The sequence below is a fragment of the Oncorhynchus clarkii genome, chromosome 30, assembly GCF_045791955.1.
Source record: "Oncorhynchus clarkii lewisi isolate Uvic-CL-2024 chromosome 30, UVic_Ocla_1.0, whole genome shotgun sequence".
NCBI lineage: Eukaryota > Metazoa > Chordata > Actinopteri > Salmoniformes > Salmonidae > Oncorhynchus > Oncorhynchus clarkii.
In genome coordinates this window covers 16,822,612-16,847,168 of record NC_092176.1, presented here as the reverse complement: position 1 = coordinate 16,847,168, position 24,557 = coordinate 16,822,612, and the positions used below count along the sequence as shown (strand labels likewise).

Here is a 24,557-nt window from a genome sequence, read left to right as displayed (position 1 = left end):
CTATAGACCTGAACAGCCACAATGCTGCCTCTGGTCTGTAACGCTGAGCCGTAGGTAGTTACTTGACAATTTAGCAGAACAGCTCAACTCCTTGTTTTTCATTCAGCTCCAAAAGGAAATGTAATACAGAACCAATTATTTCACTTACCTTTAGGATATACTCAGTTCTTAAAACAGGTGCAAGCTCTGTGATTGAGATTCTTAATCCATTTTTGTCAAGCCTAAAACACTGGGCAGTAAACTACAGCCCAGGTCAGTCTACCTGACTGAAAGAATCCTAATCTAAATATGAAAAGCATGCTCTGAGAACAGCTACATAACGGTCTCAAGAGGTGAATAAAGAGAACAGCAACAGTTCACTAGTCTGTTATCAATGACCAAAACTCTGCCCTGGAAATTGGTTAACCCAACCTCATTGAATTGGGATCAGCTGTCCCATATGAGGGTCTGACTGGCAAAGTGCTGACTGTAGGGCGTCACGACACTACAGTCTAGCTGTGCCAAACCTGGCTGAGAGAGCACTGTGCTGCTGCCACCCACGCACACCTCTGCACACAGAGCCTTGTGTCCAATGCGCACTCTGCTGTTTCAGCACCTACTGTACTATACGGTCACATTAACTCCACAGTCCCACAGGCAAAGTAGCACAATTGATAAGAGGAAGTCAGAGTCCAAGCCAAACAAACTACAGACATGCAATTCTTAGAAAAACACCATCTATTTGAATACTGTTGATGGAGAAGGCCAGACGGTAGAGGCTCTTGTCGTGCTGAGGGAAGCAGCTAAGACATTAATATGGTTTAGTCTAGGGGGGGATGGTAGTGAGACCCGTAACATAACTCATGTAAATTATAATAGTGACAAAGTAAAAGTGAACGAAATAACCACGACAACCGAAATAATACCGTCAAACTCATACCTGAGGAAATGGTGTAAACTAGTAGCTCTCGTCTATTCACCTGTCCTGGCCAACCTCTTTACCGAGATAGGTAACAGTAGCCTTCCCAAACTCACACTTTGGTTTTCAGATCTGAGGGTTAAATGAACCAGACCTGACTGGATTTTATCTCCACCCGCGTCAACATGGGATTTCCATTTACGCATGAGGAGATTACCATCAATGAAGTAAGCCACATTCTTCTTCTTCACCTCTTCTAACGAGACAACACTAGAAAAACATTTAGTAAGCTTGTTGTCAACCTTTTGGTTAGCAATCAGCTGCTCACGAGTGACTGGTAACTGTATTGCATCAGCAATAAGTTCAACGTTCTTTAATTCTTTCCTGGGCTGTTTGTCAGAGGTGATCAACTTCTCAGAGGGTGCCTGAGCACGAGTGACAGCACAAGCGGGGAACACATGTGGATAACTCTGTGCCAACTCATTCGAGAGAGAGTGGTCACTTTTATCCAATACTTCCAATACGGGTACTACCTTTCCTCCGGCCATATCGTTACCCATTATAAAGGTCACACCTTTCACTGGCAACTTAGGACGTACCCCCACTCTGAATATTCCACTGATTAACTCAGAGTGTACTTTCACAAAGTGCAACGGCACTGGGACAAAACCCATTTCAATACCCTGCACTAACACACTGCAACACATCAGACAATATAAACGACTGCGCCGCACCAGTATCTCTAAGGATTTTAACCGGACGCTGAGACGCTTCGTCATTCGTTAGGGACACAAACCCCTCGAAAATGAATGGTTCATAACTGCGGTCGGGGACTGGGTCTTTCAAACTACAGTTACCCTGAGGCACCTGTTTTGTTGCAGACCTCACAACCGTACGAATTAGAGCAACACCTGTTGGTGGCTTGGCACGAAGAGGCATCCCTTGTTTGCGTTTAAGCAGGAAGCAATCATTAATCATATGTCCCACTTTATGACAATAGAAACAGGAACGCTGATTCTTCTGGCGTGCTTGATATACTACTGCTGGTCGACTAGGGCTAAAGGTAGGAAACTCAGTGGTTCTACTCTCAGTTTGAGCCGAAAACACACTCTTGTGCGTCAACACAAACTCGTCTGCCAACACAGACGCTTCTGCCAGGGAGGATACTTTCTGTTCGTTTAGATAAACTACAATGCGTTCGGGTAAGCAATTTTTAAACTCTTCCAACAAGATTAACTCCCGGAGAGAGTTGAAATCAGTTACCTTACTAGCAGCATGCCATTTATCAAACAGAAGCAAATTCCACACAAGTCTTACTAGAAATATGACCTAAATCTCTGTCGGTATGCCTCAGGCACAAGCTCATAGGCACGAAGAACAGTAGCTTTGTCATAATTCAAACTGTCCTCCAGAGGTAGCGCTGACAAAACCTCTTGGGCTTTACCAGTTAATTTACACTGAAGTAATAGGCACCATACCTCTTCAGGCCACTTCAATGCTACGGCTATACGCTCAAATACACAAAAATAGGAGTCAACCTCTGACTCTCTGAACAAAGGTACTAAGGCAATCTGCCTACTAATGTCAAACGTGTTTGAGGACACAGCTGGTGAGGACGACTACTAACAGGAACAGTAGGAACGAAGGTTAGCCTCGCTGTCTCTGCCTCCATCCAATGTCAAAGTTAATTGCAGGAAATGCCACTGATGATAAGAGTAGGGGTGAATATTCCTGTCAAAACATTCTGTGAATGAATGTTAGCGAACCATATATGATATGGAGGGAGGGTGGACAAACTAACCTGTTGGGTCTTGCTGTTGATGGAGAAGGCCAGACGGTAGAGGCTCTTGTCGTGCTGAGGGAAGCAGCTCAGGCAGAAGAAGACATTACGGACACACAAGTCCCACCGCATGCGACAATGCTCAGTAGGAAGGGCCTTGGGCACCTCAACCATCTCTGGGGGGTCCTGGTGAGTGGACGAGGCCTTTGGTCAGGTGGATGGAACAGGCAGTGGATGAGAGCAGGGATCCATGGTTGGCTTTAGCGCATCAGCCTCAGGTACTGTCACTGACATGGTGTCTACTACTTCTTGGTCTTCCAGCAAGATTTACGGTCCCGTCCTCGTTGCTTTTTTCCAACCACGTGAACTTGAGGAATTCAGGGTTTAAAGAGGAGATTTTCAAACATTAACATGATCCAGTCTCAATATGTCCTACCCTCTCTAAAACACAACATTTGACTTCCACAATATCACTTAAGAACATCCCATTTAGGAAATAATAAAGGGTAGAATGCATTTCCATTACTGCATTTCAGGATAAAACAAACAAAATCCACCTATGTCTTCAACTGTAGGCTGGCCCTCCTTGATGGGGGTGATGTTCTCAGATGAAGAGGCACTGCCCTTCCCAGACTGAAGCTTAACATGGCTACTGTCCTGGGAGCTGGCGGGGTCTGTGAAGGCCTCCTGGGTGGAGTTGGAGTCCGACAGCGTCACCACCACGCTGTCCTGACTGCGCTCTGCCAGGAGTCACAAACACAGGTCATGTGGCCAACTCTGAGCCTGGCCTGGGTGCCAGTCACACCCATGGACCATCCTCTGGGTTCTCAAGGGATCAATCACAAAGCTGTTAAGGTTACCATTCAGGAATAAAATAGGTATGTAGATCCCATGAAAGGGGGTAAGTGTGCATAGCAGTGTAAAATCTCTATACACATCAGGATCATCAGCAGGAGAGCTATTATAGTAATCGTACAAACATAAAAAGCACTAGACCTTAGTCAGCACCCAAGCCAATGAAAAACTAGGTGCCTGCCTTCTTCCTAAGCACATTGTGCAACCTCAGCAAGAAGCTGCAGTCCTCTGCAGACAATCAAATTAGCAGGAGGGAAACACAGTTCTATGAAAGGAGCTCTGGGGACTTGTTAAAGGCCTCCTGTAATTACAGCCCAAAAATGTAGCCGATAGAGGTGTTGCAAGAAGGATCGCCCCTTAAAAAGAAGTGTGGGGTAGTGACGAAGTTGTGAACATTGTGGAACTCATTCCGGGACACCTTTACATTGAATAATTGTTTCCCCTAAAATTGTGCATATCAATAATGTCCTGAAGATGGATATGAGAGCAGTTTGTGGGAGGGACTTAAGTTCAGTACAATTCAGGGATGCCAGTTACATTGGACACCTGGGAAGGCAGTAATCATGTCAAGTTCTGGGGTGACTTAAAAGATATCGGGAGTTTGTTTTAAAACACTCAAAAAAGGAGGAGTCGACGTGACCCTTGAACGAGATGGCCGCATGAACTAAGAGCTCTGCACAAGTAGTTTCCCATTCCTAATCTTACCTCCACCCCAAGTTCAAACTCATTTAGCTTTAGTAAGAAAAAGTAATGGCGGCTACAAAAGGCGACACTACAGGTGACATTTTTACCCGGACTCGAGCATTAGCGACGGAAAAAGCCTCCAAGAAGAAGCTAGCTTCAGAAAAAACTAGCGCCATTAGCCAGGAGCAAGAGAACCCGCTCCCCCCGAGGCACAACGAATGCCAACCTCGCACTCTGTTGAAGACATCCTTTCTGAGTTGAGATCCCAACGTACAGAACTAAACACCAAATTAGATGCCATTAACTCTCAGCTCAGTGCGATAGGGGGCAAAGTGACAATCCTGGAAAACACTTTGCCTGACATCAAGAACAAGATAACCATAAACGTGGGGCGCCTGGACGAGGCAGAGGGGCGAATCCTATCCATGGAAAACTTATTGACAGATGCCATGGAAACAATAGCATATGCTAAAAAGAAAATCGAGCATCTGGAAGAGAAAACAGAGGACCTGGAAAACAGGGGGCGAAGGAATAATTGTGTTCTATTCAATCTGGGCGAAAAAGAAGAGGGAAACATGCCACTGATCCGCTACCTGCAAGACAAACTTCCTGAGTGGCTCCACCTGTCCACCGACAGGCCCATAGAACTCGACAGAGCTTACCGAGCACGGAGGCCCCCACCAGCAGCCAGACAACCACCGCGCCCAATCACCATACGTTTCCTGAGATTCACCGACAAGGAACGAGTCCTACAGGCGGCGAAAATCAACACCATCACAGTGGGAAACGCCAAACTCGCTTTACACCAGGACCTGTCAGCTGGAATACGCCGAAAGCTCAGAGAGTTTGACGTTTGAAGAAATACTCAATTGACCGAGGCATCTTCAGAGGATTCAAATACCCAAACGAGCTCAGGATTCTTCACCAAGGAGCCTTGCGACACTTCAAAACTCCAGAAGAGGGAAAACGTTTTTTGAAAGACAATCCTGGTCAATGAGAAACAGACCAATGACTATATGCGATTAATGCCATTACTAAAGGAGGTAAGACAACATATAGCCGATATCCAGAGACCCACCCCCTAAATGTCATTATAGCCGTCCAATTTATATTTTTTTTCCTTTAACTGAGAGGGATGGGCTGTATAGCCTAACCTAGGCCTACTAATGTTTCAGCCTACTTTTATTTCCCTGTTTTTTTGTTGTTGCTATTATTACCTGGGGTTCCCTATGTCCCTTGGGGGAGGCATATGTGGGCTGGGCTATTGATTTTATTTTTCTCCCCTCTTTTACTGTGGTCTGGACGAGGGCAACTGTGTCATTTACTCAATGCGGGGTGGAGAGGATGAGGCATTTCTTTGGTGGGGAGAGGGAGACGTTGTGCGTTGCTAACTGTTCCCGGTTTTTGTTTTATTCGGAACACAGAATTGAGACTGAGCGGGGGGGTAATAGATCCAACGGGATGTGTCGAGTTGTTTGGGAACTCGGCTGGGGTGTTCAGAGATTATTATTTTATGTACACCATTTATTTTCCTTTTATGTGAACGCAGCTGTAACTACTATCCACTTTTACCCAGCGATGACTTGCACTAAAGTTCGATTACTGTTCGATGACGATGACTAGTACCTTGAATCTATTGACATGGAACTGCCATGGTCTAGGGCATGCAATAAAACGGAAAAAGATACTATGTGCTCTAAAAAAGGAAAAAGCAGACATCGCGCTATTACATGAGACACACCTCTGTGATGCTGAACATGCCAAACTCCGCAGAGCTTGGGTGGGACAGGTGTATTTCTCATCTTTCAAATCAAACAGTAGAGGCACAGCCATACTTATCCATAAAAATGTTCCATTCATAATTGTCAAAAACATATCTGATCCGGAGGGGAGATTTACTTTGATAACTGGGTCACTATATGCTCAACCAATTACTATATTAAACATATACGCCCCTAACACAGATACTCCTGCCTTCATGTCAAAAATGATAACCCTGTTCAATGAGCATTGTGTCTCCTTTGGCGTGGTGGCCGGAGATTTTAATTGTACCCTTAACCCAACCCTAGACAAATCACCTCAAGTCCCCACCACAAATCCTAGATCTGCAAAGATGTTGAACTCTCTTACTAAAGGGATGGGACTGATAGATATCTGGAGAGAGACTGATAGCTCATCTATGGACTATACATACTACTCTAATGTCCATAACACCTACTCCCGTATAGATTACATTTTTATCCCAGAGTTTCCTAAATTCAGCCACATGTACAATCGGACCCATAGCACTTTCAGATCACGCCTTTGTCCACCTCCGCTTTGACCTCTGCAAAAACATCCCGAGGTCAAAGAGCTGGAAATTCAACACCTCCATGCTATCAAACGAAGCGTTCCATACATTGGTAACTACATGGATAGACAACTACACACAAGACAACAAAGATTCTCCTGTTTCTCTGGCCACAATGTGGGACGCTGCTAAAGCCACACTAAGAGGCCATCTAATTGCATATGCTTCCTCTAAGAAAAAAGCAATGGAAGCACACAGGCTAGATCTTGAGAGGGAGCTGGAATGCTGTGAAAGAATACATAAACAATCCCCAGACAGCACCTCCTGGAGTCAACTTAAAGCAGCCAAAGCCAAACTGAATTTGGACTACACTCAGGAGATAAAAAAAATAAGTTTTCTTTACTAAACAGAAATACCATGAGTATAGCAATAGGCCCAGTAGATTGCTTGCTTACCAATTAAAAAAGGAGCAGTCAGAGCGTACAATCATGGCTATCCGAACAGCAGAGGACGAGGTCACATGCGACCCAAAAAATATCAATTTAACTTTTCATGATTTTTACTGCAAACTATATACCTCTGAGAGAAAACACACAGAGGCAGAACTCCACTCTTTCCTAGAGGGAATCTCGCTACCTAAACTATCAGAGACCGACCAAGAAGATCTCAACTCCCCCTTCACTCCTGAGGAGATCCTGGAGGCAATTACCTCCATGCCACCTAATAAGTCCCCAGGCCCAGATGGATTCCCCAGAGAGTTTTACAAAGCTTTTTGGCCCCAGCTCCGCCCTATCTTCATGCCAATGCTGGAGGATTTTTGCAAAAACGGAGTTCTCCCAGACTCAATGCACACAGCCCGCATTACAGTGTTGCTAAAAAAGGACAAGGACCCCCTATCCTGCTCGTCCTTCCAGTCCATAAGCTTGTTGGATTTCGACTATAAAATAATTACCAAATTGCTCGCCAAAAGATTTAACACTCTTCTTCCCAAAATAATAAAAGCGGACCAAACTGGATTTATTAGAGACAGATACTCTTCTGATAACATTCACCGTCTTTTTGATATTATTGATCAAGTAAACGCACAGAAGACCCCTGTCCTGCTGGCTTCACTGGATGCTGAGAAGGTGTTCCACACCCCTGTCCTGCTGGCTTCACTGGATGATGAGAAGACGTTCCACACCCCTGTCCTGCTGGCTTCACTGGATGCTGAGAAGGTGTTCCACACCCCTGTCCTGCTGGCTTCACTGGATGCTGAGAAGGTGTTCCACACCCCTGTCCTGCTGGCTTCACTGGATGCTGAGAAGGTGTTCCACACCCCTGTCCTGCTGGCTTCACTGGATGCTGAGGTGTTCCACACCCCTGTCCTGCTGGCTTCACTGGATGATGAGAAGACGTTCCACACCCCTGTCCTGCTGGCTTCACTGGATGCTGAGAAGGTGTTCCACACCCCTGTCCTGCTGGCTTCACTGGATGCTGAGAAGGTGTTCCACACCCCTGTCCTGCTGGCTTCACTGGATGATGAGAAGACGTTCCACACCCCTGTCCTGCTGGCTTCACTGGATGCTGAGAAGGCGTTCCACACCCCTGTCCTGCTGGCTTCACTGGATGCTGAGGTGTTCCACACCCCTGTCCTGCTGGCTTCACTGGATGCTGAGAAGGTGTTCCACACCCCTGTCCTGCTGGCTTCACTGGATGCTGAGAAGGTGTTCCACACCCCTGTCCTGCTGGCTTCACTGGATGATGAGAAGGTGTTCCACACCCCTGTCCTGCTGGCTTCACTGGATGCTGAGAAGGCGTTCCACACCCCTGTCCTGCTGGCTTCACTGGATGCTGAGGTGTTCCACACCCCTGTCCTGCTGGCTTCACTGGATGCTGAGAAGGTGTTCCACACCCCTGTCCTGCTGGCCTCACTGGATGCTGAGAAGGTGTTCCACACCCCTGTCCTGCTGGCTTCACTGGATGCTGAGAAGGTGTTCCACACCCCTGTCCTGCTGGCTTCACTGGATGCTGAGAAGGTGTTCCACACCCCTGTCCTGCTGGCTTCACTGGATGCTGAGAAGGTGTTCCACACCCCTGTCCTGCTGGCTTCACTGGATGCTGAGAAGGTGTTCCACACCCCTGTCCTGCTGGCTTCACTGGATGCTGAGAAGGTGTTCCACACCCCTGTCCTGCTGGCTTCACTGGATGCTAAGAAGGCGTTCCACACCCCTGTCCCACTGGCTTCACTGGATGCTGAGAAGGTGTTCCACACCCCTGTCCTGCTGGCTTCACTGGATGCTGAGAAGGCGTTTGACAGGATGGAGTGGAGCTTTCTGTTTTCAGTCTTAGAAAAGTTCAATATGGGCCCAAATTTTATTAAATGGATCAAATCACTATACTCTCATCCAAATGCCATGGTGACTGCTAATGGACTGAACTCTGACAGATTCCCTCTGGAACGGGGCACAAGACAAGGGTGCTCGCTGTCCCCCCTGCTCTACTTGTTGGGGTTGGAGCCTCTGGCAGAGCTGATAAGGAGCAATCCAAGTATTATGGGTGTTTCTGCAAGCGGCCTGCAGCACAAGATTACGCTTCACGCGGATGAGGTCTTGCTCTACATATCCAACCCTGAGAAATCTCATTTTAGACACAATTGCTCAGTATGGCAAGTTTTCAGGTTATAAGATCAATTTTAACAAATCCACTGTCTGCCCTCTCAATATTACACTCACCAGCTCTATGAAGACACTATGTCCTTTCCAATGGAAAACACAGGGGTTTCAATACCTCGGGATCTTCATAACACCAGATCTGAATAGCCTTTTTAAGGAAAATTATCTTCCACTCCTGGATCGAATCAAGAACGATCTTCAAACCTGGATCTCCCTCCCAATTAGCTTAGTAGGAAGAATTAATGTCATCCGTATGAACGTCCTCCCTAGACTGAACGACTTATTTCAGATGCTCCCATGCTATCTCCCAGTTTCCTTCTTCAAAACAACTAACCAAAAAAATCACCAAATTTATATGGGGCAATAAAAAACCGAGGATCAAGTTTTCCACTCTAACGAAACCTGAATCTAAGGGTGGTCTTGCCCTTCCCTCCCTTCAATTGTACTACTGGTCTGCCCAAATCCGCAACATGCTAACATGGATCACAAACAGACAAGAGTCAACGTGGATTCAGATAGAAGCCCAATCCTGTGGTTCATTGCCCTTAAGCTCAATTATATTCATTAATAACTTTAGTGAAGTGGGCAACATAGCCAAAACCTTTGTGATTTACAGCACCCTACTAGCGTGGAGGGACTGTAAGAAATACCTGGGCATTTCCTCCCAAATATGTTCTCACTCACCTATTGTATGCAACCCAGACTTGCCAAAAACCCTGAGGGATGCCAACTTTAATCTTTGGCATACTCTAGGAATCAGGACCTTTTCAGACCTATTTCATCAGAAAACCACTACACTGAAATCCTTTCAAGAGCTCTGCAGTGAATTCGATGTGCCAAGATCCATTTAAAAAAATATATATCTTCAAATTAGACATGTAATTTCCTCATTTACCTCCAAGAGGAGGTTTAGAACTCAGTTGAATGAAGTTGAAACCCTTCTTGTCACAGCACAATCCATTAAAGGCAAAATATCTTACATCTATAGACTCCTTTCTGAGAAAGGAGGCTCCTCCTTTACTCCTTTGAAAATAATCTGGGAAAAGGACCTTGGTCTGACTATCAGTGATGAGTTATGGGCGGAGGTTTGCGACAGGGTATACTGCTCCTCTACCAATGTAAAAATGAAAGAATCTAATTACAAATTTTTGTACACATTTTTATTATACTCCTTTGAGACTCCATAGAATGAAAACAGATATGTCTCCTAACTGTAAAAGATGTACCTCTGAAAGTGGAACCTATATGCATGTATTTTGGAGCTGTAGAGAGATTGCCAGATTCTGGCAATCTATACATACTGCTGCACAGAAAATAGTAGAGGTACAGTTTGATATGACCCCGTGTATCTATCTTCTTAATGCCCAGCAGGACTTTGTTCTTGATCCTGACAGAGAAAATTTGCTTATGACTATTACATACTTTGCTAAGAAATGTATTCTTCTATTGTGGGCCTCTAATACCCCTCCTACATTTAAAATGTGGATTGACCAGATTGTTGACTTTCTTACTCTTGAAAGGCTCACTTATGACCTCCACAAGAGACAGCCCAAGTTTGATAGACTCTGGTCTCCACTACTCAACTATATTTCAAACTGGACAGAGTGAACGGGGTGACTAGGGAAATGTGCAGATACATGTTGTGTAAGGTACTGTAAAACCCAAAAACGAATGATTGGCCCGTCGTCTCAGCGAAGGCTAGAAATAGCTGATAAGAACCTTGATAGTGCTGCTGCAAGTGTTAAATGTTTTTTGTTTTTATTTTAATTAGTTTTTTGAGTACGTGTGTGCATATATATGCACCAAGGAAAATAAATAGATTAAGAAAAATAAGTGTTTTTATTTGACTTTCTTTAATTTTAATTGTATTTTTATTTTTTCAAATGTACTATTATATTTTTTGACTTTTTATTTTTTTAAAGCCTGTCACATCTGTGAATGTGGAATGTGTTTTGTTGGTTGATTGAAAAACAAGAACTTAAAACTTTAAATTGGAAAAAAAAAAAAAGCTCCATTCCTGATTTGACAATAGTACTCCTCGTAATTGCTGAGAGATTGCTTACTGTTAGCATGACGTGTTTCAAACAGGCATTAAGCACACACTGGCAAACCTGCCTGCACATGGTGGTTCATTTCTGCTATCTAGCTCAAAGGATGTGTGCCAATGAGGAGCCAACCACATTCTGACTGATTTGGCATTATATCATCATATCAACTGAACACAATTTCAATAGAAAACACTAACTATGGCATAACTTTCAAATACAATCAAATAGGTTAAGATCTTTGTTGCAAACGTTAGCCAACACCAAAACACAAGTCAAATAGTAGCCCACGGTCCAAGTCACACCATTCAGTGGATTGTTTGAGAGAGGACTGAATTTGTCCAGTGACAGCATTATCTACATGCATATAAACGTCAAAGCAGGTGGCAGAAACAAGCAGGCAGGAAAGAATGACAGAAACTGGCAACATGGGCAATATGGCTGCAGTATTCAGACATTCAAGCTAGACAGGGCATTGGGGGAAAACAACATGCTAAAGGCTGCAGTATTCAGACATTCAAGCTAGACAGGGCATAGGGGGAAAACAACATGCTAAAGGCTGCAGTATTCAGACATTCAAGCTAGACAGGGCATAGGGGGAAAACAACATGCTAAAGGCTGCAGTATTCAGACATTCAAGCTAGACAGGGCATAGGGGGAAAACAACATGCTAAAGGCTGCAGTATTCAGACATTCAAGCTAGACAGGGCATAGGGGAAAACAACATGCTAAAGGCTGCAGTATTCAGACATTCAAGCTAGACAGGGCATAGGGGGAAAACAACATGCTAAAGGCTGCAGTATTCAGACATTCAAGCTAGACAGGGCATAGGGGGAAAACAACATGCTAAAGGCTGCAGTATTCAGACATTCAAGCTAGACAGGGCATAGGGGGAAAACAACATGCTAAAGGCTGTTTTTACAGTATAATGCAAAGATATTTTGCAAAGCCATTTGTAATGAATGGTCAGTTTCCATTCAATATACACAACCAACAGCATTTATTTAATGACATCGTTTCACTTGTGGCAAATATTTATGTTTACCCTTGACGTCTTTGCAACAATGTAAACAATACACAATGTGAATATCATTTCAGTTATGGGACATGCTGGAGAAAAGGTAACCGGAGCCAATTGTACATTCCTGTATGTAGCACTAAGTTTCTATAAGGGAAAAGCTACTAAGAATACTGCTTCATACATTGCATTTCAGCTTTTTTCAGGAACATATTAGGCAAATCTGGCCTCATTTCCTACTAAGTATGAACTGACACACACACACACACACACACACACACACACACTTTTTTTGTACAGTGTTGTTGCTTCCCCTCTAAAATATGCTCTTAAAAATGGTTCATAAATTTAAACGTAGGTTTAGTGCACTCAGATGTGGCACATTTTTAAAAGATGCAGAATACACACTGTGGTGAAGGAGACAATCAGCTCACCAACAACAATTGGGAGTTAAGAGTAAACTGCTCGTGTCCCTCATCACACTACTGTCATGCAATGTTAAGTGATAAAATGTAGAGCAAAGTTGCATCAGTGCATTTTTCTGATATCATATTGTGTTGGTAATTCATTTTGAAAAGCTACCTCTTTTATAGTGAAGGATTTTTAACCCTGCTCTTATATTGTCTGTCAATATCGTCTATATCTGGACAGTATAGGTCTAGTAAAGTAGAATCATTTAAATGACTCTTTACAAGGTGAGTGATTCACCCCACTCTAGTATTTTAAAACAGGACATGAATGTGTACTCTAAATGCAGCCCCTTCTCCACCCCTCCCTACTGTTCCAACTGACAGTTAACACTGAAGCAGCACTAGACTTTGGTTTAGTAATCAATCTGCACACAGTGAGAGGCATATTACAGAAACCAGTTAAAGTGTCAGAATAGCTCCCAAACGTTCCTTGACACATAATATTTATATCAAGACAAGCTTAGGACAAGTAAACTGCCTCCCTCGATAAGTGTCCTGTCAGTGTGACAAAATCTTAAATTCAGCTCAGTCGTTTCAAGTGAACCTGTAGTGAGATGTCATTGCCAGGACAATGCAGCAACTGTTCCCTGGGATAAGGTAAAACCTCTCAATGGAAGCCTGGCTGTGTCTTGCCTGTGGCTCTGTGTTGGTCATATGAGTCTAGAGTCAACACACTAAAAGCCTGCTGTGTCCAGAACAGAGATCTCTTTTACTGGCCATTACCCCCTCTAAAATACACCACACCTTACAGAGAACATATCAATATCCAAGTCTAAAGCGATAGCCAGCAAGCTTGCATTCTTTTATAAAATAATTGCCCTGATATGATTAGTAAGAAGTCATCAGAAAAAAACTGATGAAATCAAAAGTTAAAACCGGATGCACTGGACCTTTTTTTCTCTTAATATCAAATCATTTCTGGGTAACAATTAAGTATCTTACTGTGATTGTTTTCAATTCAAATGAGAAACAAAAATAGCTTTGTAGCAAAGAGCAATTTCTCAATCAAGAATGCTGCTAGGACTGTCTGGCAGTGATCTGAAAAGGGAGGGGAAACTGAAAGTGAACTACTATTGGCAGAGAGGTTTGGAAGTCTTTCTTATTGGCAGAGAGGTTTGGAAGTCTTTCTTATTGGCAGAGAGGTTTGGAAGTCTTTCTTATTGGCAGAGAGATTTGGAAGTCTTTCTTATTGGCAGGCCACCAAAATGGGCTGAAATTGCAGGCTCTTTTTAAACAACTCTCACACTAAAAAGGAAATTATCACATTATTATTCCCACCTCATGGTGATCCCGAGTGGCGCAGCGGTCTAAGGCACTGCATCTCAGTGTTAGAGCTGTCACTACAGACCCTGGTTCGATTCCAGGCTGTACAACCAGCCGTGATTGGGAGTCCCATAGGGCGGCGCTCAATTGGCCCAGCGTCGTCCGGGTTTGGCCAGGGTATGCCGTCATTGTAAATAAGAATTTGTTCTTAACTGACTTGCCTAGTAGGCAATTTTATTTAACCTTTAGGCAAGTCAGTTAAGAACAAATTCTTATTTACAATGACGGCATACCCTGGCCAAACCCGGACGACGCTGGGCCAATTGTGCGCCGCCCTATGGGACTAATATATATATATATATATATATATATATATATATATATATATAAAACAGGAAAATCAATTTGACTGCATTGGTCTTTAAAATTAGAAGCTAAAATCAAAACTTTATCAAATCAAAAGCCAAGAAGATCTATTCTCAATCTAAATAGCTTCATAAGAGGTGATGAGAACCGTCACTCTCCTTACTCCAACCTGGGCTTGAACCAGGGACCCTCCGCACACAGCAACAACAGTCATCATCTAAGCATTGTTACCCATCGCTCCACAGCCCTTGCAGAGCAAGGGAAACAACTACTTCAAGGTCTCAGAGCAAATGACATCACCGGTTGAAATGCCACTAGCGCGCACTGCTAACTAGCTAGCCATTTCACACTGGTTACACAAGGAGACAAGCTCTGCTGAAGTTACAATAGAAAACAATGTCATCAAAAGCCAAGGGAAATGGGAAAGAAAGGAAAAGAGGGTGACCAGCACAAACTTCTACATATTAACACACACACAGGCCAGGACGCCCTCGGCCAAACTACCTTCACACCTCTGTTTGCCTAAACTAAATGCTATTGCATTTTTATAGAGCAGTAAAACAATATCCAAATAACCTGAGATACCATATTACCAAATTCCCCAAGACATCCCAATCACCCAGTGCTAATTGAGTCATCACTGGAACCAGAGCCATTATCATCATAGTGATTATCCTCATAACCAACACTACTCCCCAGCCCGGTGAAGAATGGGCTCAACCACAGATAACCAGACTGTACCATCAGCTCCTCCTCATACTGTTTCCTCGTCTGCTGCCGCCGGAGGGTGTTACGTTTGGTCTGCTGCCGCCGGAGGGTGTTACGTTTGGTCTGCTGCCGGCGGAGGGTGTTACGTTTGGTCTGCTGCCGGCGGAGGGTGTTACGTTTGGTCTGCTGCCGCCGGAGGGTGTTACGTTTGGTCTGCTGCCGCCGGAGGGTGTTACGTTTGGTCTGCTGCCGCCGGAGGGTGTTACGTTTGGTCTGCTGCCGCCGCCGCCGGAGGGTGTTACATTTGGTGTAATCGTGGTCGACCAAAGTGGCCGTGTAAGGTGGGGGCGTCAGACCTGCAGCGTTGGAGGGGAGGGAGGCCCCATGAACATCCATCACACATAGATGACACAAAGCAGTGGGAGTCCTCATCCATCTCCCTGAGGTGAGAGAGGGGGTGGGGACAAAACAAAAGGTTGGGCCAGAGGGGGAGAATTTCATGTTTTTCCTTTTGGTTTGTAGTCGAGTCACAGAATGAGATTTATAAGACAGAGCATAGATCCCAGGCTAAGGTTGAGGTCCCTCACTTTTCGTTGGGCCTGGGCCTGCCCTTCTCTTCTCTTCCCCCCCTGGCAAAGGGTCCAGTGGCCACCACAGCCAGGATGTTGAAGAAGATCATGCTCCAGGTCTGGTTCCTCAGACTCCAGCAGCTTGAGGACAGTGGCGCTCAGATGGAAGTACAGCTAGGGGGAGAGAGATGCCAGAGAGTCACACAGCTTTAATAACAGAGTTATACTCTCTCTCTCTATATATATATATATATATATATCTATTATTGAACAAAAGACTAGACCTAGAAACCCTTGGGTTTAAAACAAGTGTACCTCCAGGGCCTCCATAGACAAGTCAGGGGAATTGTGGTAGTGTATCTGGCAGCTTCCTTGTGCAGATAATGTGCATGGGAAGAGAAAGAGACGAGAGCATCAGATCATCTGATGGCTGTTAATAACACAGGATGAAAAGCTGGTTGCCATGGTCAATATCTTTCAATGGTCAAATGTCAGCCTTTAATGTAAAAAAAATTAAAAAAAACAGATACATAGTGATTATAGTGTAAGCTATAGAATGGAGCTATAGAATGGAAGTACTGGGTCTGGAGAGGTGAATAAGCAGTGAAGGTAACAGGGAAACGCATACAGACAGAACTGCTTCATCGGACCTCTGACTTCCTAGTTTCCCTATAACTCACATCCCCTTCCCCCTCTTCCACTGTACTGACCTCCATGAAGATTTCTGCTCCGTTGAGCCCTAGGGCTCCCCTGTCTGTATAAATCTAGTCTGCAAGGCAGACCAATGAATCACTTGAGTCCACAGATCGTTTCCCCTGCTGTGCACCTGTTTGTAGAGCTGGATGTATTCCCCGGGTGGCTGCTTGCGTTTCTCAGCTATCTTCCCCAGCATGTAGTGAATGAACCACTCTTCCTCATCCCTATCCCCCTCACACCGAGACGTCCCCTGGAAACACGTCTCCAGCATGGTCTCTCTCCTCCATCTGAAATACACACACAAACCGCTACTGTCAACAGTGATCAATTTACTGAACAATGAATTCACACACAGCATGACTAAAAGTGACGTCCATGAAGTTTAGAAAAGTAGAACACAAAACACAGTGCATATGAGTATTCTGTACACTGGTTGTCCACTGCACCGGTTTGATGACCTCGGAGGGAAGCTCAGTCCTCCACTGTTTGAGTTGGCGCGAGGTGAAGGAGTACACGGCGTAGGACATGGTGCTGTACTCGATCCACAGAGCCAGGTTGGTGCTGTCCATCTCCAGGGCCCTCTTAAAGCAGTTGAACACAGCCGTGGAGTGCTTTCACATGGGGCCATCGCTCTTCAGTTCGTTGCAGTTTATCTTGTCCTGGATGGGGCCATCGCTCGTCAGTTCAATAGAGTTTAACTTGTCCAGGACACACACACACACAGCATTGAGCATGCCAAGGAAATGTCATTATCATCATGACATGAAATTCACTTGTAAGGTAAAATACTTAAAGCAACTCAAGGTAATATGAGTATCTTAAAAAGCACAACCACAATTGACTTGTTTTTTCCTGACCTGTTTGGACACACAGATGTCATGCATATAGAACTTTACGGCCTTGGACTGTTCTCAAAGAACTAGTCAGCCAGGAGGGAGAAGATCTCGACAACAGGGGGTGCTGGAGCACCCCTCTCAGGAAGGCAATGTACCGGCTCCTGGGTGGGAACACAACGACTGGATGATCTACTATGCTCCTACTGTCAGGTCTGACAGCAGTCTTACAGATTCAACTAGATTCTGATACATGTAGAGATCCTCTCTAATCCTAATTTGAGATGGGAGTACTTGTCAGGACCTATCAAGTCCCCCATTTAGATCAATGTGTGATTTATAAAGGTTTCAGCTATTGTGCAGGTGCATTCAATTTGTAAATCAGACATGTAACTGCCAAAATAAAAGGAAAAAAAGGGATCCAAAGTATATTGAAAGCAGCTGCGGTTCCTGAGTTAATTAAGCAATTAACATCCCATAATGCTTAGGGCCATGTATAAAAAAAAAATGCCCAGTTGCCCATTATTTTGGCTACCATGGGTAGAAGAGGTCTCAGTGCGGGGTCTCAAAAGGAGCGTAGGGGGTTTAAAGTGTGTAGGTGTCAGTCAATCACCAGATCTCAAACCAACTGAACACTGGAAGATTCTGGAGCGGCACCTGTGACAGTGTTTTCCACCACCATCAACAAAACACCAAATTATGTCATTTCTTGTGGAAGAATGGTGTCGCATCCCTCCCAATAGAGTTCCAGACACTAGTAGAATCTATGCCAAGGTGCATTGAAGCTGTTTTGGCGGCTTGTAGTGAGTGGCCCAACGCCTTATTAAGACTGTTGGTATTTCCTTTATTTTTGGCAGTTACCTACATATTTCAATGCATAATGACTTGTACAGTGTCATCACCTATAATGAATGGTCATGACGTGATGTATAGGCCTAAATAGCAGGGTTGTGGTCAATTCCAATAAATTCACTCATGAAGTGGAGAATTTACATTGAAATCAATTCAAATTTCAGCAATCTAAGTTACAGAATTGGAATTGAAATAGTAAAAAAAAAAGTCATCTTTGGAATTCAATATTTGTACAGTTCACAGTCAATGGAATGAATGCACAAAACAGTCCTCTGGATATGTTTAAAAATCATTTCAATTTGTATTACTATAGCCTAGCGATACTAGAAATATCTAAACAGTGACATAATCAGCCTGAGGGAATTTGGATTTGTGGATAATATTGAATTGGGAATTTAATTATTGGAATTCAGGGTGACCTGGAATTTACATTTACAGGTAGATGGAATTTAATTCTAATAGAATTTACGGAATTTACCCCAACTCTGCTAAACTGTTCTACATGACAACATGTAAAGTCAGGCTGTGGCTACGTCCAGTCAATTAGCATTTGTGACTCATAAATGCCCCGCACTGACCTTTAAAGGTGGTGAGGGTAGGTAGCAACACATCTGCCACGCTGATTCTCAACACTGGAGCCCCCCAGGGGTGCGTGCTCAATCCCCTCCCGTACTCCCTGTTCAGCCACGACTGCATGGCCAGGCACGACTCCAACACCATCATTAATTTTGCATACGACACAACAGTGGTAGACCTGATCACCGACAACGACGAGACAGCCTATTAGGAGGAGGTCAGAGACCTAGCCGGGTGGTGCCAGAATAACAACCTATCCCTCAACGTAACCAAGGCTAAGGAGATGATTGTGGACTGTAGGACAAGGAGGACCGAGCACGCCCCCATTCTCATCGACGGGGCTGTAGTGGAGCAGGTTGAGAGCTTCAAGTTCCTTGGTGTCCACAACAACAAACTAGAATGGTCCAAACACACCAAGAGTCGTGAAGAGGGCACGACAAGCCTATTCCCCCTCAGGAAACTAAAAAGATTTGGCATGGGTCCTGAGATCCTCAAAAGGTTATATAGCTGCAACATCAAGAGCATGTTGCATCACTGCCTGGTACGGCAATTGCTCGGACTCCGACCGCAAGGCACTACAAAGTGTAGTGCGTACGGCCCAGTACATCACTGGGGCTAAGCTGCCTGCCATCCAGGACCTCCACACCAGGCGGTCAGAGGAAGGCCCTAAAATTTGTCAAAGACCCCAGCCATAGACTGTTCTCTCTACTACCGCATGGCAAGCGGTACCGGAGTGCCAAGTCTAGGACAAAAAGGCTTCAACCCATCTTTTACGCTGCTGCTACTCTCTGTTTATCTTATATGCATAGTCACTTTAACTATACATTCATGTACATACTACCTCAATTGGCCCGACCAACCAGTGCTAACATTGGCTAACCAGGCTATCTGCATTGTGTCCCGCAACCCGCCAACCCCTCTTTACGCTACTGCTACTCTCTGTTCATCATGTATGCATAGTCACTTTAACCATATCTACACGTATGTACTACCTCAATCAGCCCGACTAACCGGTGTCTGTATGTAGCCTCACTACTTTTATAGCCTTGCTACTGTATACAGCCTCACTGCTGTTATTTTTCACTGTCTTTTTACTGTTGTTTTTATTTCTTTACTTACCCATTGTTCACCAAATACCTTTTTTGCACTATTGGTTAGCATTTCACTGTAAGGTCCACCCACACCTGTTGTATTCGGTGCACATGACAAATCAACTTTGATTTGATTCCAGCCGTGCACTCGATGTAGGCTGACACCTCATCAATAGTGAGGATGGGAGTGTCACTGTAGGACAATGCCAGAGATCCTTTTCAGCAGGTTGGCCAGGTCAGAAGACACCGTGCTTATCTTGTAGCTGTCAAACTGAGGTACTCTTGGGATTAAAGTACTGGAACATGAAGAGGGCGTGGCTCCAAAGGAGTTCCACCTGCTCTTCTTAGAAAAACACAGTTAGTTATGATGATAAGCAAAACATGTATTGTACTGTTAAAAAAAAATCCTAGTACTAACACACGCATGCACACACACTTTTTAAAACTCGCCACCAAAGAGTTTGCCCTAAGATTCAACTCTTCCTAAGTGAAACCTTGGTGGTTCCCATGATAAGGGACTAACTATTCCCATGATAAGGGACTAACAGCACAGGCTGGTACATTCTGATGCAGAGGCAGTCAGATAATTAATCTCATTCAAACTCCCTGAAAGTGAATCAATTGCTTTCTTCCCCCTGTATTGACCTGCTCGAGTGGAGTTCCTGGGTCGTATGACTCAGTGGACCAACCAGTAGTTAATTAGTCTTGGGACTGCATTCATTAACTAATGAACCTTGTCCCTTTGGAACACAGTCTATTCATCATGCAATTACTGCGTATCACAGTTACACTACAAGCCAATCCCAGTGAGTAAACAACCTAATGTGGAATTGACTACCACCTAGTGGCCAGTTGAACACATTACATGATCTGTTAGCTAATCCTCAGATATGTGAAAGGCATTGAAAGATTGACAGTCAGTAATATAACATTAAGAGGGCTGGGTGTTTGACCTGTTGAGCAGAGTGCTCCTCCAGATAACGGGCCATGATCTTCTTGCTGGGGTAAGCATACAGGCAGTAGAAGCACTGCTCAACGCCCATCTCATCTTTGTAGGGATGAGTATCCTCCGCTTTAGAGGGAGACGCCTCTTTCTCCAGAACACGAACCTGAACCATGAACATGAATACAACAATGAGGTTAGTTCTATCCTGATTAAACTTTGACAAATACTTTGAAAGATATTAGAAACTAATTCAAACCATATCATAGGAAAACAAATACAGAGAATGTCCACACAATCTCAACTCTGTTGACCGACTCACATAGCACCTGAACAGAGCTCCATCTGAGTTGCAGCACCAGGAGCGGCGGCCCAGGTACTCATGGGCCAGGTTGAGCAGCATCAGGGAGGAGGGCAGAATGGGGGTGTTAGAGCAATCTGAAGAGAGTCACAGGAAACAGCAAGACATTTTAGGGCTTACAGCATAGATTTAAATAGGGCATTATAGCAGTTATGAACAGGATGGACTTCACCACCACCACACACACATACATACACACAAAAGTATGTGGACACCCCTTCAAATTAGTTGATTCAGCTATTTAAGCCACACCCGTTACTGACAGATATATTTAAAAAAATCGAACACACAGCCATGCAATCTCCATAGACAAACATTTGTAGTAGAATGGCCTTACCGGAGAACTCAGTGACTTTCTAACAAGCCACCTTTCCAACATGTCCGTTTGACAAATGTATGTCCTGCTAGAGCTGCACTGGTCCACTGTAAGTGCTGTTATTGTGAAGTGGAAACATCTAAGAGCAGCAATGGCTAAACCACAAAGCGGTAGGCCACACAAGCTCACAGAACGGGACCAGCGAGTGATGAAGCACGTAGCGCTTAAAAGTCATGTCGTTAGGTTGCAACACTCACTACGAATTCCAAACTACCTCTGGAAGCAACATCAGCACAATAACTGTTCATTGGGAGCTTCATGAAATGGGTTTCTATGGCCGAGCAGCCGCACGCAAGCCTAAGATCACCATACACAATGCCAAGCGTCAGCTGGAGTGGTGTAAAGCTCGCCGCCATTGGACTCTGGAGCAGTGGAAACGTGTTCTCTGGAGTGATAAAGTGCATTGGAGAGGTTGTACCCACTGTGAATATTAAAACCTACCCTAACCAGAAACCATGGATAGACGGAATTCGCGCAAAACAAACCGCGAACCACCGCGTTTAACCACGGAAAGATGACTGGGAATATGACTGAATATAAACAGCGTAGTTATTCCCTCCGGGAATAGGCAATCAAACAAGCAAAATGTCTGTAAAGGGACAAAGTGGAGTCGCAATTCAACGGCCCAGACACGAGACGCATGTGGCAAGGTCTACAAGCAAATAAGGACTACAAAAAGAAATCCAGCCACGTCACAGACACAGACGTCTTGCTTCCAGACAAACTAAACACCTTCTTTGCCCAGTTTGAGGATAATAGGCCCACTACCAAGGACTGCGGGTCCCCCTTCTCCTTGGCCAACAGGAGTAAGACATTTAAACGTGTTAACCCTCGCAAGGCTGCCGGCCCAGACGGCATCCCTAGCCGCGTCCTCAGAGCATGCGCAGACCTGGCAGAACTGGCTGGTGTGTTTACAGATATTCAATCTCTCCCTATCCCAGTCTGCTGTCCCCACATGCTTCAAGATGGCCACCATTGTTCATGTACCCAAGAAAGCAAAGGTAACTGAACTAGAGGACTATCGCACTCACTTGTCATCATGAAGTGCTTTGAGGCTAGTTAAGGATCATATCACCTCTACCTTACCTGACACCCTAGACCTCAACTTGTTTACTGCCCCAATAGATCCACAGAAAATGCAATCGCCATCACACAGCCCTATCCCATCTGGACAAGAGGAATACCTATGTAAAAATGCTGTTCATTGACTACAGCTCAGCATTCAACACCATAGTGCCCTCCAAGCTCATCATTAAGCTTGTGGCCCTGGGTCTCAACTCAGCCCTGTGCATTTGGGTCCTGGACTTTCTAACGGGCCGCCCCCAGGTGGTGAAGGTAGGAAACAACACCTCCACTTCGCTGAACCTCAAAACTGTGGCCCCACAAGGGTGTGTGCTCAGCCCCCTCCTGTATTCCCTGTTCACCCATGACTGCGTGGCCATGCACGCCTCCAACTCAATCATCAAGTTTGCAGACGACACAACAGTAGTGGGTGAGGGCACTCGGAGTGTGGTGTCAGGAAAACTCAATGTCAACAAAACAAAGGAGATAATCGTGAACTTCAGGAAACAGCAGAGGGGTCATCCCCCCCCACCCTATCCACATCGATGGGACAGCAGTGGAGAAAGGGGAAAGTTTTAAGTTCCTCGGCGTACACATCACAGACAAACTGAAATGGTCCACCCACACAGACAGTGTGGAGAAGGTGCAACATTGCCTATTCAACCTCAGGAGGTTGAAGAAATTTGGCTTGTCACCTAAAACCCTCAAACTTTTACAGATGCACAATTGAGAGCATCCTGTCGGGCTGCCTGGTACGGCAACTACACCACCCTCACCTGCAAGGCTCCTCAGAGGGTGGTGCGGTCTGCACAACAAATCACCTGGGGCAAACTACCTGCCCTCCAGGACACCTACAGCACCCGATGTCACAGGAAGGCCAAAAAGATCATCAAGGACAACAACCACCCAAGCCACTGCCTGTTCACCCCGCTACCATCCAGAAGGCGAGGTCAGTACAGGTGCATCAAAGCTGGGACCGAGAGACTGAAAAACAGCTTCTATCTCAAGGCAATCAGACTGTTAAACAGCCACCACTAACACAGAGATGCTGCTGCCTACATACTGACTCAAATCATTGGCCACTTTAGTAAATGGATCACTAGTCACTTTATACAATGCACTCTAAATAATTCCACTTCAATACTGTTTACACATCTTACATTACTCATCTCATATGTACAGTGCCTTGCGAAAGTATTCGGCCCCTTGAACTTTGCGACCTTTTGCCACATTTCAGGCTTCAAACATAAAGATATAAAACTGTATTTTTTTGTGAAGAATCAACAACAAGTGGGACACAATCATGAAGTGGAACGACATTTATTGGATATTTCAAACTTTTTTAACAAATCAAAAATTGAAAAATTGGGCGTGCAAAATTATTCAGCCCCCTTAAGTTAATACTTTGTAGCGCCACCTTTTGCTGCGATTACAGCTGTAAGTCGCTTGGGGTATGTCTCTATCAGTTTTGCACATCGAGAGACTGACATTTTTTCCCATTCCTCCTTGCAAAACAGCTCGAGCTCAGTGAGGTTGGATGGAGAGCATTTGTGAACAGCAGTTTTCAGTTCTTTCCACAGATTCTCGATTGGATTCAGGTCTGGACTTTGACTTGGCCATTCTAACACCTGGATATGTTTATTTTTGAACCATTCCATTGTAGATTTTGCTTTATGTTTTGGATCATTGTCTTGTTGGAAGACAAATCTCCGTCCCAGTCTCAGGTCTTTTGCAGACTCCATCAGGTTTTCTTCCAGAATGGTCCTGTATTTGGCTCCATCCATCTTCCCATCAATTTTAACCATCTTCCTTGTCCCTGCTGAAGAAAAGCAGGCCCAAACCATGATGCTGCCACCACCATGTTTGACAGTGGGGATGGTGTGTTCAGCTGTGTTGCTTTTACGCCAAACATAACGTCTTGCATTGTTGCCAAAAAGTTCAATTTTGGTTTCATCTGACCAGAGCACATTCTTCCACATGTTTGGTGTGTCGCCCAGGTGGCAAACTTTAAATGACACTTTTTATGGATATCTTTAAGAAATGGCTTTCTTCTTGCCACTCTTCCATAAAGGCCAGATTTGTGCAATATACGACTGATTGTTGTCCTATGGACAGAGTCTCCCACCTCAGCTGTAGATCTCTGCAGTTCATCCAAAGTGATCATGGG

General features: G+C 44.7%; 1 pseudogene; it reads right to left on the bottom strand.

Moving 5' to 3' along the window:
* Window positions 1-24,557, bottom strand: part of LOC139389493 (calcineurin-binding protein cabin-1-like) — a 99,274-nt pseudogene that overhangs the window by 68,767 nt on the left and 5,950 nt on the right.